The sequence below is a fragment of the Tupaia chinensis genome, unplaced genomic scaffold, assembly GCF_000334495.1.
Source record: "Tupaia chinensis unplaced genomic scaffold, TupChi_1.0 Scaffold144465_1, whole genome shotgun sequence".
In the NCBI taxonomy this organism is placed as follows: Eukaryota; Metazoa; Chordata; class Mammalia; order Scandentia; family Tupaiidae; genus Tupaia; species Tupaia belangeri.
The window spans coordinates 212,918-220,002 of record NW_006204324.1 but is presented as its reverse complement, the minus strand read 5'-3'; the positions used below and the strand labels follow the sequence as shown (position 1 = coordinate 220,002).

The following is a 7,085-nucleotide window of genomic DNA, read 5'->3' as shown; positions in this document are numbered from 1 at the left end:
TATAGGGAACGGGTGCTCGCCAGACAGAGAGAGAGAGAGACAGAGAGACAGAAAGCGAGAAATTACCCCCTAGGGGGGATGGCCATGCCACAATCCCTTCTTCTCCATTCTGCTCTTGGGTTCTTGGGCACGCACGCACATATGCCCTGCGTGAGTTTAGGCCACCGGGTCCAGGACTCGAACTGCGGTCGACTACGTGGGAGTCCAGTGACATAGCCATTACGTTAACTGCTGGTCCCCCTATTGCTTTTTAAATCAGTTTAAAAACCTTTATCTTGACCTATGAAATTCATTCTCTGCCAACTTCTTAAGGCTCATCTTCTGACACTATGGCTCTCAACACTAAGGTATTGTATCAGTTTCTTGATTTTTAACATTTTCTTCCTTATTCTAGATCTTTAGGCACATTATTTCCCCTGCCTAAAATGCTTGTCTACCAAGTCTCAGCTTATCTAAATCAGACACATCTTTTAGATCATCACTTAAAAATCACTTTCTTTTATATATTTACTATTACTTTAAAAAATGTTGCCAAAGGATGCATGCACCTGCCAGAGATAGCGCCCCTCCTCATTGGGTAATCATCATGCTACAATTCCTTCTCCTCCAACTCACCCTCTTTTGGGGATCATGGGCACACAAGCATGCGTATTTCATGTATCTTTCAAGATTCTGAGTCAAGGACTCAAATCATGGAGTCAGTCACGTTGGACCCAGTTGCCTTAATCACCAGGACACAGAGCCGGCCCTAAAAACTCATTTTCTAAGAGAAGATTTTTATGATACCCCAAATATATGCTCTGTGGGAACTCTCTCAAATTCATATCAACTTAAACTGATTATTCATTTAACATTAGTTTTTCTCCTACCAAAGTCTACATTTCATGGAGAACTCCTAGTCTGTCTTATTCTCTGAGGACTCACCAGTACCAAGTGCATTGTCTAACACTTAGTAAGCAGTAAGCATGTGATCAGTATATTTTAATGATTAAATAAAAATGCACTTTTGTTTTTCTGTTCATAAGAAATGTGAACCATGATCACATAGAAAACTGAGAAATTTTAAAACACTAACCCTCCCCAAATCCAACAAAAGTGGCCATTGATACTAAACATATATACACAATTTTTAGTTTTTATTTTATATACATAAACATACAATTATGTTCTTATGATTTTGCATCTCTTATGGGTATAACTTAATATGATTTAATTCCAGTAGCTGAATTCTGCTCTACTTATCTCATTTTCTTTAGTGAAGCCAGGAAATGCCTGTCATTGGTTTAAGTTACAGCTAACAGATAATTATCAGTCTGTTTGTATAAGGCACTATACTAGAAATTTAAGTTCCAACATATAGAAATAAAATGGTCCTTTGTTCAAGATTTCAAGTAGAACACATTATCGAGCACATGATTTGGTGAGATAGAATATTTGAAATTGTGATTGACCTCACTATCAACCCATGACAAGACTTCTGTTCTACAAAATCTCATAGTACAATTGGCAAGATGAAATGTATACATGGAAAGAAAATTAAAAATATAATGTAAAATATGCGAAGTGCCAAAATTGCTCATTTGAGTGATAGAAATTTGGATGTTTGAGACATCAGCATAGTCTGGGATAATCATGAACAACTTTATTGAGGGGAAATTCCCTAGTTGTGTTTCAAATGATGAGTTAGATATAGATGAACTACATGTTTAATAAATCTCCTGATCAATATTAACTTATTTAAAACAATTATAATTGCTTGCAGCCTCTATTTCAACTCTATTTTACACTATCTTCTAATATATTTGCATTTCCAAATCTGGAATACCAAGGAATACTAGCTAGCTACGTATGATGTTTTACACACACACGTGTGCATGCATGCACACATTCACACACAAGATCTGGCTTCAGATACGTTTAGATCAAATACATTGCAAATTCCTGGATAATTACAAAGCTCATTGGTCAATCCAAAGTGCCAAAATTCTCAGAGTATATTTTTGAAATTTGTTTAATTTTATTTAGCCTGCTAAATTCTACCATAAACGTCTACTTCAATGATCTATTAATACCTATAGAATAGGATTTCTTGGAATACATTGTAGAAAATGATGCAAGAGAAAACTAAACAAGTTGCAATATACATCTAATATTTTGACTTTTCAGAAATATAATTGAAAATTTCTCTACAACATGTATGTAGAAGAAGGCTTTAAATAGTTCACAGAAAAATGGCAAAGTATGATTTTGAACACTATGTGCAGTTTTTCATAATACATATTTCTGATGAACTTTTTGAAGATGTTTTCAGTCTGTATTTTATCAGTCCTACGATTCTTTTAAAAAACGACTGCAGGAACCCACATTGTGTATCCCATCTTTTGTTTCCAAACCCACTGACTGCAATTATGTTTTCTTAGTAACTCCAAAATTCTAATGTAATCTTTTATGATTTGAGACATTCCATCCAGCTTAGTAGTTTACCAGGGAAATTTGTAACTAGAATAATTTTGGTTATTTGAAAATTTTATGTCTAATTATTCTATGACACATGCTATCTGAATTTTACCCTTCTTCACTTGTGTTTTCCAACATACCTAATTAGAAGAATTTACTTTTTTTCTTTGTCAGTGCTACAGAACATTCTCACACAACAAAAGGGAAGAAAAATTGGTGTGCAAAATAATTGTCTTACACCATTTCTCTGATAACTCGCTCTTTTAAACTAAGTAGTTTCAGATTTGAAGCATTAGGTTATTTCAGTGACATAGAGTAAAAAGGAAAAATGAAAGGCCATAAATGGAAAGGAAAAGAAACTTCATACTAAAATGGGATTAAGATCTTTTAAAAAGAGATTGCTAGTAATAAACGGAAAGGGAAAAAAAAAAGACAAATTATATACAACTCTAAATGTCATCCTGCTCCATGAATGTTTCACTGTTCAAGGGCCATCTCAAAGAGAACTCATCTGGACCTCCCACATGACAGCACCTTCTACACCTCTACATGTTCCTCAGTCTCTGCCTCAGCGAGAATTCTCTCCCTCATCCGCCTCCTACAACTTTTGTGCTATGCTCATTGGACCCACTTTTCACTGGAGCATGTTTCCAATTACATTATATATGGTGAGGTGTTTGCTTGTCTGACAACTAGACTGGTGTTGACAGCCTTAACTCCTCTAGTAGCCAGACAAAGTGGAAAGTGGGTGGGTCTTCCAATAAAAGAGAACCAAGATTAAATTACATCTTGGTGACTTACTAAATACAAGACTTTCTCTCAATAACCTCAACTGCTCAACGGAGTTTAAATACCCCTCCGGACTGAGAAAGGGTGAAATGAGGTAGCTTTTACAATGCTCCTGACACTTGGAAGATGCTCTGTAAACGGTAGCTGTATTTAGACCAATAGATATGCTACAGATTCTATGAAAGAGGAAAGAAGAAGAGGGGAAAGGAGGGAGGGAGGGACAATATGGTCCTAATCACTCAATTTTCACTGCAGGTCTCTAATCTTTCATGAAGTTTGGTTAGAAAAGAAGACAGGTACTAGACAGGAAGAGAAATTCTACATATAAGTCTTATTACACATGGTAAGTCCAGGATGGTACTGGGAAAGTGGGGAAAATTAGGAGGCCAAATCCACTGTTTGAAGGCAGTGGAAAAGAAAAAAAGAAAAGAAAACCGAAGAGTAACACAGAAGTGGCCTGTGTGCTCCCGTGGTCTCTCGGGCCCTGCCGCCTCCGGCTAGTTCGCAGACACCTACCAGACGGTGTGGTAGGCATGTGCCTGACTTCTCGCCACACTCACGGCTGCACACCTCACTTGACCCCGCCATGCCGGTGGATCTCAGCCAGTGGTCCGGGTCCCTGAGCCTGCAGGAAGTGGACAAGCGGCCGCAGCACCTGCTGGCAGGTCACTCGCGCCCGCGCAGAGGTGGAGGAGCTCGGTCAAGTGCTGACGCCCACCCAGGTTAAGAACAGACCCACCAGTACTGCATGGGATGGTCTTGATCCAGGTCAGTTCTACACCCTGGTCCTGACAGACCCTGATGCTCCCAGCAGGAAGGATCCTAAATACAGGGAATGGCACCATTTTCTGGTGGTCAACGTGAAGGGCGGTGACATCAGCAGTGGCATAGTGCTGTCTGACTACGTGGGTTCTGGGCCTCCCAGGGCACAGCCTCCACCGCTATGTCTGGCTGGTTTACCACAGGCCAGGCCCTGAAATGTGATGAGCGTATTCTCAGCAACCGATCTGGAGATCACCGTGGCAAGTTCAAGGTGGCATCCTTCCGCAAAAAGTATCAGCTCGGGTCCCCAGTGGCCAGCACGTGTTCCCAGGCTAAATGGCATGAGTATGTGTCCGAATTGTCCGAGCAGCTGTCTGAGATGTAAGGGGAAGCTCCAGACGCGAGCCCTCTCGACAACCACTCCTCCAACTCCCACAGCAATGTTCTCAAGTTCAGTGATGCACGGAGATTTCTCCTTTCCCCTCCCCAACCCATTGGCACAGGTGAAACCTGAGCAGTCAGATAGTGGTTTAGGATGACTTTTTCTGCTGTCTGTCCTTAAAAACTGTACATAGTCACAAACCCCAGCTTATGTTTAGGTCAATTTCAAGGGTTATTTTGATATTATCATGGGGTCATGGGACTGCTAACAGAAAAATAGCAACCCAGAGTTTAAAAAAAAGAGAAAAATTCATGTTAAAAAAAGAAAAGCAGGGGGAAGCCCAGCCTTACTGAGTACCTGTCAGGCCTAATTCTGGACCAGGTCTAACAGAACGAGAATCTTTAAGGGAAGGTAAAATTTGTTGCCTCTGCCTTTGTGATCCCTGGCATCTTCTGAGACGTGTGCTCACGGTGCTGTCTCTCACTCAGACAGCCAGAGGCTGGCATCGTGGCTAAACCACCCAGGTCCATCTCAAACAGCTACAATAGATGTCAGAATCCTGCTCTGGCTCCCTTACAGAGCTTTAAGGGGGTGGCCGTTTACACCGGCAGCAGCGCCAGGTGGCAGTAATCAGGGGTCCTTAGCTCTGTGCCTGTCACACCAAGCATTCTTCATTAGTGTAGAAAAAGCCCATCTGGAGTTACTGAATGTTGTGTTGATTCTGCCATTTGCTAATAGTTGAATAAAAATGAAACATTAAGGTGAGAAGGAAAAATAAAATAAGAGTAACACAGAAGCCTAACTTTTAGGCTATGCAGACTGGCTTCCAGATTTTGTGCTTGGGTATCTGAATTAATCCCTGGGTAACAGCAGTGGGTAAAGCTATTGTCTGTCCAAGTGGGCTTGGAAACCAGGACCTGTTTGAGCCTCTATCTGGAACTCCTGATGGATACAGGTACAACAAGAGTCTGAGAGACTCAGTCACAGGAGAAAGAAAATAAAGGCTCACAGCCAGGAAATGCATGTCCACAATGAGATATTGTGAAAAGTCCAAAAGTTCTCGGGATGGAGTCAGAACACAGAACAGAGCTCTGTCCTTTCGGTCACCTCTCAATCCCCAGGGGATTCCAGAGATCCTATACCCCAGCCTACAGATTGGGAGCTTATTCAAGCAGCAAAGGACTTTGTAGATTCGCCGTGATAAACTTGGATCCAACAGAGTTTCCAGAAATGCCTCAGGCTTTCCCAAGTCGGTCTGGGATTAAACCAATAGACATTCCTATACAGAAATACCAGACACCCAGGAGCTAGAAACTTCTCTGTGGTCCTAACAAACGACAGGGTATATGACATAGCCTTGGGGTAAGTTTATCGGTGTCTCTTCCTAGAGGAGATGAGTAAAGGCAGTGAACAGCCCCAGTTGGAAGAAATGTTTGGAAGGAAAATGACAGCAAACAGCTAAAAGGGAAAGTATGTTGGAAAGGTTGCAAAAAATTAGGTGAAGAAACATGGTGAAGTGCTAAGAAATTATCATTTTCATGAATTTTGAATGACAATTGGCATGAAAATATTTTAATATCTTTGAAGTATAATACTTCATTTGAGGTCGTGAAATGAAATTAATCCGTTCCCCTAAACTGAAACTGAATAGATAATGAACTGCTCATTCATTCCGGGGCTAGAAAAAGGGGAATGAAAACGCCAAGGCATGATTAACCCAAATAGAATTGAAGGGAGAAAAGACACTTGCCCTTTTTAATTTGAGCTTGTGGCTTCATTGCTACGTGGTGACCTTTGTACCGCTGTTTCTTTTACAGGAACTTCGAGGGAAAAAGTCTCCACAGCTGTGTTGATGCTTTTTCTCTTTTTCTTCTTTTTTTTTTTTCCTAAAGGGAACTATCATAAGACCTTAGCAGTATTTGAATTATGCTCTGCTTGAAAGTTTTGTGCATACGTGAATCTTGTGATCACAATCTTAATTAGGATCATATTCAGATTCAGACTCAAATTGGACTAGATAATCATTTCCATTACCTGGTATTTGATGTGAGGAGTCAAACTTGCGCCGGCCCTCCCAGGAGCTTTGTACAAACACGGGATCTTATTAGCGTTTGTTCTTTCTGCCTCTGCCTGGTCTCTGTTCTCTTTTTTGGAAACCCGATATGATTGTTCAGGAGGCACGAAGAGCATCTTGTGTATGAACCAGGAGTCTGGGAGGAGGGAAGGCCAGGGAGAAGGTGGCAGCAGGGAATAGAGACCACATTTTCACAACACATTTCAACTCGGAATAGAGACCACATTTTCACAATACATTTCAACTGGAGTGTGCTCCCATGGAAGGTGCCATATCTTTCAGGTGACAGTCACTGGCAATGAGATGCATTGTTTCCACAGTCCTATTGGGTCCAGCATTCTATTGAAATAAGGGTCGTAGCTTTTCTTGAAATATTGAAGTATTTTACATAAGGACATTGGTATGGCTAGAAAAGAAATAATTGCTTCTGTCATGAGATATAAAAGATTAGGCTGCCTGAGAAGATCTATCCAGGAAAATATTTCTCTAGCTTCAAAATCACATATAACTTGTAAGTGCCTACTAGCTCTGAGGGTTTGTGTGTGTGTGTGTGGATTAATATATTGTTTTTTGTTTGAAAGGTGATGAAAAGTGAGTTTCTAGGGGTTTGATTTCCTGCTG

The 7,085-nt window shown here is 40.6% G+C and overlaps 1 pseudogene; it reads left to right on the top strand.

Annotated features, from left to right (window-relative positions):
- Window positions 1-3,789: 3,789 nt before the first annotated feature.
- Window positions 3,790-5,020, top strand: LOC102472990 (phosphatidylethanolamine-binding protein 1 pseudogene; annotated as a pseudogene).
- The last annotated feature ends 2,065 nt before the right edge of the window (window positions 5,021-7,085 follow it).